The sequence below is a fragment of the Rutidosis leptorrhynchoides genome, chromosome 6 (assembly GCF_046630445.1).
Source record: "Rutidosis leptorrhynchoides isolate AG116_Rl617_1_P2 chromosome 6, CSIRO_AGI_Rlap_v1, whole genome shotgun sequence".
NCBI classification, from domain to species: Eukaryota; Viridiplantae; Streptophyta; class Magnoliopsida; order Asterales; family Asteraceae; genus Rutidosis; species Rutidosis leptorrhynchoides.
Window position 1 is genome coordinate 425,952,675 of NC_092338.1, and position 10,340 is coordinate 425,963,014.

General features: G+C 34.1%; 1 pseudogene; it reads left to right on the top strand.

The window, feature by feature from the left end:
* The window catches only part of LOC139855200 (heat shock 70 kDa protein 3-like), a 53,634-nt pseudogene extending 46,358 nt beyond the window's left edge, over window positions 1-7,276 (top strand).
* The last annotated feature ends 3,064 nt before the right edge of the window (window positions 7,277-10,340 follow it).

A 10,340-nucleotide genomic window follows, 5' to 3' on the forward strand; every position in this document is an offset into this window, starting at 1 on the left:
GCGTTGTTGATTAGTTATGATGTTTGCGGTGATTATGGATCTGGCGGAGCTTATGATGTTGTAGATGCTGCTGATGCTGACGATGCTGGTGATGCTGACGGTACTGTTGATGCTGTTGGTAAAAGAGATCTGGTTTGTAAATCGTGCACCATTCCGATCAGGGTTTTATTTCATTATTTCTATTCGCTCATTAATCTGGTTTAGAACTAGAATAAGTAATCTCTAAAACTTTTAGAAACTACATATTCTCTGCAGAATATTTCTTCGATGAAGTTATGAATCAATACTTCATCGTTTGTTGTTGTTGGTATTCCTTGGTATCTATGTTGCGTATGACGTTGATGGTCGAGGTACAGATTATGATGTTGAGGTGTGGGATGCGGATGTTGTTGTTATTGGTGGTAATGGTACTGTTGGTGTTGATGATGGTGGTACTGTTGCTGCTGGTGCTTGTAACCTTTGCACCACATTCTCCAAAGCCACTACTCGAGCGCGAAGCTCGTTGACTTCTTCTATTACACCGGGGTGATTGTCGGTTCGGACGAGTGGACGAATAAGATCTAGAATTTGAGATAATATATAATCGTGACGAGACACTCTGGAAATGAGAGAGAAAATGGTGTCTCGAATAGGTTCGCCGGTAAGTGCTTCAGGTTCTTCGCCAAGAGGGCAATGTGGTGGATGGAAGGGATCACCTTCTTCTTGTCTCCAATGACTAAGCAGGCTACGAACCCATCCCTAATTCATCCAGAATAGGTGATGGCTGATTGATTGATCCATTCCGGTTACACTGTCTTCGGAATTCAGGTGAATATCCATACCGAAATAGCTGTCGGAGTTTAAGGAATCTGAACTAGATACGGGATCCATCTTGTATAATTAGGGGGATAATTTTTGATATGAATTAGATTATAGAATTTAGTTTGGTATTCTTCAATACATAATTTACATATGTATATATAATACCAAATTCCATAAATCACGGAGAAATTTTCGGAAGGTGTTAGGAAAAGTTTACAGTAACAGATACGCTAAGATATGAATTTTTGTCTATACACTATTTATGCAATAAATGCAGGAAAACGTGTCTAGACTTAAGAATGATAAGCATGTAATTTCCGATAAGAAATGATAAGCAAAACTTTTAACATGCAGACACGGTCGAAGTCCAGACTTACTAATGCATCTTAACAACTATCAGTTAGACACACTCATGCAAGACCTGGTTCGCTAGGACCAACGCTCTAATACCAACTGTGACGATCGCTCCAAATCCATATGGACGAACACGTCATTCATTGATTTCATTGTGAGGTATTTGACCTCTATATGATACATTTTGTAAAAATTGCATTCTTTTGAAAAGGCACACCATAAATGAATATTTAAATCAAAGGTTTTCGACATCTGATGATTTCTACATATAGACAATCACAGTAAATAATAGTTTACAATAATACTTCCGTTGACAATGCAGTCAAAATAAGATACATGGTGATGATTTGGTGAATGCAACGTTTCCTTGAAAAATATGTCATGTAAGACACCATACACATAGCTTGTCTAACATATAAGCAAACAGCGGAAGACTTCTAGGAACCTGAGAATAAACATGCTAACAAGTGTCAACATAAAGGTTAGTGAGTTCATAGTTTTAGTGTTTCACATAATCTGTATATAAAAGTGGACCACAAGATTTCAGTTGTTTCATCCAGAAATGTTTATCAAAATATTCTATGAAGTTGAGCACCCTGGTAACTAAACTTTAATGTTATAATAAGTACCCCTGTTTTAACATACATGCAACCAACATGTACAATACACGCAATTCAACGTGTACTAAACTCAAATAGCATACGTCTGTTTTATAGTTCAGGCTAGGGTTTCTATACCTGGAACAGACGGGGATGTCAAGCCCTATGGATCCATATACAACTACTCGCGCCTACCATTTCTTATAATTAGCAGTTACTAGTTACCAAAGCTAAGGGATTTTCGGTTCAAACTCAGTGTAGAATTAAGTATGTACTTGTATCCATTGCGTTTAAAATAAAGTGCATGTATTCTCAGCCCAAAAATATAGATTGTAAAAGCATTTAAAAAGGGAGCAAATGAAACTCACCTTAGCAGCACATAAAGTCGTTCATCGAAATGTGACCGAAACTTGGAATACCAAATAACTGTAGATCTCAACGTATCAATATTGTGATTCAATATTGCAGGAAAGTACGCAGACACAACGGAGATGATAAACACTTGGTTTGACTTGCAAACAATACCCATGACCATTACCCATAACCTCCATAGCTATAACCCATAATTTTTTTAGCTTTAACTTACTTGAAAAACCATTTTGAAATCACTTGGACAGCACTCGTCGTAATATTTTATGTATAATACTAATAATAATAATAATATTAATACTATTGATAATAATAATAAGATTAATAATAATATTAATCTTAATAATAATAATAATAATAATAATAATAATAATAATAATAATAATAATAATAATAATAATAATAATAATAATAATAATATAAATATATATATTTATATATCGTGAGAGATAGAGTGTGAAAACTGAGCCAGAAGTCGAGCAATTTATACAACTTTTCCTACCTCCAGCCACCATGCGATTGCATGGGTTTCGTGGGCAATGGCCATGTGATCGCATGGCTCCATTGTCCAGCTCACATTGTTTTGTTTTGTAGTTTGTCGACATAATTTTTAATTATATATATAATATATAATATTTATAATAATTATATATATATTATATTATATTCTCGTGCAACGTTGACTTGTAATATTAGTTCTGATGTCTTGTACGTTTACGTTCGACTTATGTCCCGCTTCCGGTTTCTCGAATGCATTTTCGTACGCTTAGAAAACTAGTACTTTTCGTTACGCGACGTGTACCTTTATAAAAAATTAAACTTAATCATTGATAAACTATGTTACTCGAAGTGTAGCTTTAATCAATTTAGTGTTTCGGTTATTTGCTTCTATAAATCATCGTCTCGTAGTATATACATATACATATATACATTTTCATTTTGAAATAGTGTTTTACTGTAGCAAAGTTTTTTTACTGTAGTAAATAGTGATTTTTGAAAACACTGTAGCTTTTCGGGTACTGTAGCAATTCGAAAATACTGTAGCAAATTAGTGTTTTACTGGTTCATTTTAAACGTTTTAGCTAACTTATCTAAATATCAATCGAATCAATAATCGAATGTTACTATCGTTTACTAAATAACTTGAAATCATATATATATATATATATATATATATATATATATATATATATATATATATATATATATATATATATATATATATATATATATGCACATTAAGTTATATATATATATTGTTCGTGAATCTTCGAGAACAGTCAAAGAATAATTGATTACATGAATATAGTTCTAAAACTTGAGATTACAGACTTTGCTTATCGTGTCGAAAACATTAAATCATTTAAAGATAAAGTTTAAATTTGGTCAGAAATTTCCGGGTCTTCACAGTTGGTGAGCCAGAACGTGTTGCGCCTATACTTCGTAGATCTAGTAGAACTCCTCATCAACCTGAGAGGTTATATCTTCTAATTAATTCAGATGAACCTCATCTAGGGGATTATGATGTACTCTCTAGTTATGGTGAAGCCATGTCAGATCCACAATCTGACAAATGGGGAGATGCTATGAAGGCAGAGATGTAGTCCATGAAAGATAATCAAGTATGGGACTTGATTGATCTTCCACCCAATTGCAAGACAGTGGGCAGTAAATGGGTCTTCAAGAAGAAGGCTGACATGGACGGTAATGTAAACACTTTTAAGGATCGATTGGTGGCAAAAGGTTATACTCAAACTCAAGGAATTGATTATGAGGAAACTTTTTCACCAGTCGCGAGCATTAAATCAATTAGGATACTTATTGTCATAGCTGCTTTTCATGATTATGAAATATGGCAAATGGATGTCAAAACCGCTTTCCTAAATGGCAACCTAAGCGATGACGTATATATGGTTCAGCCGAAAGGGTTTGTGAATCCTAAGCATCCTACTAAAGTATGCAAGCTTCTAAAATCCATTTATGGATTAAAGCAAGCATTCAGGAGCTGGAATCTTAAGTTTGATGAGAAAATTAAAGAGTTTGTTTTTTCTCAAAACGGAGATGAGCCATGTGTTTACATTAGAGCTAGTGGGAGCAAAGTTGTCTTCTTGATCTTGTATGTTGATGACATACTACTTATTGGAAATGACATTCCAACTTTGCAAGATGTCAAATCTTGGCTTGGAAAATGTTTTGCCATGAAAGATCTTGGAGAAGCTAAGTATATTCTAGGAATCTGGATCTATAGAAATAGATCCAAAAGGCTTATTGGTTTGAGTCAAAGTACATACATTGACAAAATCTTACGAAGATTTAACATGCAAAACTCCAAGCGCGGAGCATTGCCCATGCAAAAGGGCATAACCTTGAGCAAGTCTCAAAGTCCTATCACACCTGATGAGATAAGATGAATGAAATGTGTTCTGTATGCTTCGACTATAGGATCCATTATGTATGCCATGTTATGTACTAGACCAGACGTCTCGTTAGCCTTGAGTTTGACGAGTCGTTATCAACAGAATTCAGGTGAAGAACATTGGATTGCTGTTAAGAGCATTCTTAAGTATTTGCGGAGAACTAAAGATATGTTCTTGGTTTACGATGGTTTGGAAGAAGAGTTGAGTATTAGATGTTATACAGATGCTAGTTTTCAAACTGATAGAGATGATTCTCGATCCCAATCAGGGTATGTCTTTGTCATGAATGGCGGGGCAGTTGATTGGAGAAGCTCAAAGCAGAACACAGTTGCACAGTCTACAACAGAAGCAGAATACATTGCTGCCTCAGAAGCTTCTCAAGAAGCTATCTGGATTAGAAAGTTTATTGCTGAACTCGAAGTAGTTCCCAGCATTGAATCCCCTATGGAAATGTACTGTGATAATTCAAGTGTTATTATACTTGCGAAAGAATCACGTGTATGTAAAGGTAGCAGACACATTCTTCAAAAGTTTGACTACATTCAAGAAGTCGTTGAGAGGAATGATATTAGTATTCTTAAGGTTCATACAGATGATAATGTGGCTGACCCGTTCACGAAGCCCATGACACACAACAAGCATGATGATCATGCTAGTAGTATTGGACTTCGTTATGCTGCTGATCTTTTTAATTTGTAATTTAGTATTTTGGATATTTTTAGAATATTAAGCAGTTTTATCTTAATTAATTGATATATAGTTGGTATGATCAGTTTCATTTATATCACTGTATTCTATATTAGCATATTTAATCCATTATTAATTGTTGATTATTCAAAATCTCCATAATCGGTCATGTTATGGGAATAACATGAATTAAGATTAATGTGAAATTTTGGTTATATTCATTGATGATGAATAGTTAACTTGTTGAGACCAAAATTCATATGTATTCATTGATGATGAATATTGGAATGACCCAACCATGAGATGTCACTACATGGATCGTAGTCAGTAGTGAATCTTTTAGTGATTATGTCTTTGTGTCCTTAGACTTGAGATACACGCCCGTCTTGATGAGTGTAGCATTGTACTTTGATATGGTTAAACGCTGTTCTGAATAAGGCTGTTATAAAGGCCATTATTGGGTATAATGTAAAGCTCGTGCTAGACACGTGTATGCAATATAGGATTTGTTCCTCTAAAATGTTTGGAGTTAGATACTTTTTGAGCTCCTCGATGAATGAATAAGATATTTGTGTGGCCTCACCCAGATGTAATTAAGATGATACTTAATTAATTTGGTGATCTAATTTAGTTCTAAGATCGAGAAACAAAATTGTTAAACAAATGAGAATGACCGATGATCCATATCTCAAGTTTAACTAAAGTATCTGAAACAAAAGAATGAATGACATTTAACACTTACCATAAACGGTTTCGAGAAACTACCCTCACGTGAATTTGGGGACAATGACGTATTGCTAGATGCTTACCACTGTTTGTATAGTTATTTGGTGTTGTGCCATGCACAAGTGGGAGTCTGAAGGATTAATGTGCAAGGTACAACATATAACTATATGGCCAACTTCATTTGAGCCTTCGGGGTCACACACATACACACCGAGACGTCAAATAAAATATATATATATATATATATATATATATATATATATATATATATATATATATGATGTATATATATATTACTCAAGTAACAAAATAGTAAATCAAAATTAATTCATTTACTATTCATATGAATAGTAAATGAAACGAAATTAATTAATTTACTATTCACATGAAAGCGACATGATAGAAATTATTAATTATAAGTTATATAACATACCCCTAAAGTATTTGAGAAATACGAATTTATCGTTTAATGAATTTAACACTCCGTATCTTATTTCTATTTCAATATCTTTGTTTTGAAAAAGTTGTTTGTCTTATAAAGGAAAATATATCCGTGATCTAAATTATTTGATACACTTCACTTTACTTCATATTATATATATGGACGAGAGAATTGAAAAGAGAGTAAGTAAGAAAAATAACATTGTTTCATACGGAGTATCATTTTGAGTTCATAATATTAATCAAAGGTTGATTAATTATTACTTGGGTTTGGACTAGCATCCATTGACGTTGTTTGAAGTGTAGTGTGGACTATCCTAAGAGACGGTCATATTTTTTATCGTAGGTTTCTCTCCTTCAATCTGTTTCTTCAAGAAAGGTATATCGTTTACTCCTCTTTTGTTTTATATTCATGACAATTATTATGGTGTAACTGGATCATTGAGAAAGATTAATCGTGTGCATGTTTCATTAAATAAGTGAATATTTAATCTTTTAAAATTTTGTTCATAAAATAATAAAAGATTATTATTTTAACTATCTGCTGCGTTAATCTGAATTGGTAAAAGTACACACGATTTTCCAACAATACCCACCATCATGGAGCATATTTACAATGCAAAATACGACAATCAAGTATCTATGAAAATTGAGGTATAACAGGGTGAGAGCATAAACACGAAAGAAAACATCCTGCTTGAATCATTTATTCTTGATGGCATTCCCCCATCCCGTGCATCCAAACAGAAGGTAGCCATCGGCTTTAATATAGATGCTAATGGAATTGTCAATGTCACGACCGAGGTGAAGTCAACGAGTCATAAGAAAAGTAGAAGATGTTGGAAATTTAGTGTAATGGAGGGATTTAATCTACACTTGTAAATGGGTTAGGAGGTACAGAGTGTACACCCATTAAGTGATAGATTACCCGGACCCGAAAGTGGTTTTCCATCATCACAAATTTGAGTGATTACGGAAGTATTATTCCTGCACCCACTTTTGCTGTTAAAAAGTTGGTGAAACATCTCCATCGTGGAGTAGGTGAAACATCTCCATCGTGGAGTTAGTGAAACATCTCCATCGTGGAGTAGGTGAAACATCTCCATCGTGGAGTACATGAAACATCTCCATCGTGGAATAATACTTGTTTTTGGGTGCCTATAAATATGGACTATCATTCATGAGAATAAAACCACACAAACACCTTAATACTCTTATGCATAAGAGTTCTTGTTTACTGCCAATAACAAGAACTAATCTCTGTCTTATCCCAAAGTGATATTCGTGTAACCCAGGCAATAAGGGTCGGATAATTACTTTCAGAAAGTGATACCACGATTCAGTGATTTATCCGGCTATCGATTATTTTTACCCTACATGAAAGTTTTAATAAAACCTCCAACAATCGAAAGTAATTATCTGCTATAATCGATGGCGGCTACGATGAAACACATGACGGCGAATTTCTCCAAACTTGATAAGTTTGAGGGAATTGATTTTAGGAGATGGCAAAAGAAGATGCACTTTTTTCTGAGCAGCATAAGTGTGGTGTACGTACTCAGCACACCAATTCCTGAAGATCATGGTGATGATGCCACTGTTGAACAAATTCGGAAAAGGTGCAAGTGGGAGAACGATGACTACATCGCTAGAGGTTTAATCCTCAATGGTATGGCTGATTCCCTTTTTGATATTTACCAAAATGTTGAATCTGCTAAAGAACTATGGGACTGTTTAGAAACCAAGTATATGTTTGAGGATACTTCTAGTAAAAAGTTCCTTGTGAGTAATTTTAATAATTACAAGATGGTCGATTCTAGACCGGTCTTGGAACAATACAATGAGCTCATTCGTATACTTGGTCAATTCACACAACATAGAATGAATATGGATGAGTCTATTAAAGTCTCGAGCATAATTGATAAACTACCTCCATCTTGGAAAGAATTTAAACATTCTTTGAAACATAAGAAGGAGGATTTAACTCTTGTTGAGTTAGGTAGTCATCTGCGTATTGAGGAATCCCTCAGGTTGCAGGATAATGACAAGCCAAAGAGCAACGAAGTTGCTGGTACGTCTGTTGTCAATATGGTGAAACATAAAAAATTCACTGGTAATAATGACAAAAAGGGCAAACGTAAACATCAAGGTTATAACAAGGCTAATTCGAATAAGAAGTCTAAATTGACTTGTTGAAAGTGTGGTAAAACTGGACACATGAAAGGGATTGCAAGGTTATTTTTGGTAATAATAATGCCAAAGGATCTAGCACAAGCGGTTCGGGAAATGGTTTAAACAACCACAACTCAAAAGGTCAGAATATATTTAATAATTCAAATAAGAATTATTATGTTTCATATATATCTGAGGCTTATTTTGTGCAGGATGATGATGTCGCGTGGTGGGTTGACTCGGGAGCTACCACCCACGTATGCAAAGATATATTTTGGTTAAAGACTTACGAGTCCGTGACTGATGGATCAATTCTTCATATGGGAAATGAGTCAACAGCCTCTGTTCATGGACGTGAAAGTGTGGATTTGTGTTTTAGTTCTGGAAAAACTGTTTGTTTGTTTGTTTGATGTTTTGCATGTACCACAAATAAGGAAAAATTTGGTTTCCAGTAGTGTGATAAATTGTTGTGGTTATAAATAAGTGATTGAATCTGATAAGTTTATTTTGTCAAAACATTGTATGTTTGTTGGTTTTGGTTATTTATGCAATAGAATGTTTAGACTTAACATTATTTCTTGAATGTTAATTTTGCTTTTATATCTACTTCTAGCATAAATAATTCTACACTTTGACATGCTAGACTAGGACATGTACACTTTAAAAGAATGCAATATATGTCTAAAGATGGATTAATACCGGCCTTTGACATGAACAATGAAAAGTGTAAAACGTGTATGTTAACAAAGATCACTAAGAAACCATTTCAAAATGTACATCGTGATACTGAAATTTTGGAATTAATACATAGTGATTTTTGTGATTTGCATGCTACTCTTACTTTAGGGAACAAGAAATATTTTGTGACTTTTATTGATGATGCTTCTAGGTTTTGCTATGTTTATTTGTTACATACTAAGGATGAATCATTAGATAAATTTAAAATATTTAAAACTGAAGTAGAATTACAACAAAAGGCTTTGATTAAATAACTTAGAACGGATAGGGGAGGTGAATACATTGACCAATCGTATTTTCAATCCGTTAGTATTATCCATGAGACCACAACTCCTTATACTCCACAACAAAATGGTATATCTGAAAGGAAGAATAGGGTCCTCAAGGAAATGGTTAATTCCATGTTATCCTATTCGGGTTTAAGTGAAGGATTTTGGGGGGAAGCTATGTTAATAGCTTTTTATTTGCTTAATAGAGTTCCTAACAAAAGAAACAGGATTACACCTTATGAACTTTGGAATAAAAGGAAACCTAACTTGAATTATCTTCGGGTATGGGTTTGTAGGGGGGTAGTAAGACTGCCTGATCCCAAGAAGAAAAGTTTAGGTGAAAAAGGTATAGATTTTATATTTGTTGGATATGTTGAACATTCCAAGGCATATAGGTTCTAGGTAATAGAGCCTAATGAGTTTGTCTCAGTCAATTCTGTGATTGATTTAAGGAATGCAATCTTTGATGAAAATCAATTTTCATCTATACATAGACCAAAGAATATGATTCCAAGTAACAATGGAATCAACAAGGATTGTAATGATGAAGTCTCCGAAAAGGCTGTTGATCAGTCACTTGAGCTTCGGAAAAGCAAAAGAGAAAGGAAACCTAAATCATTTGGACCAGATTTTCAACTATACTTAGTTGAAGGTTCCAGGGATGATGTTTCTACTCAATATTCGTATTGTTTCAATGTTGATGATGATCCCAAAACATATGATGAAGCAATGAGGTCTCAGGATGTTGCATTCTGGAAAGAGGCAAT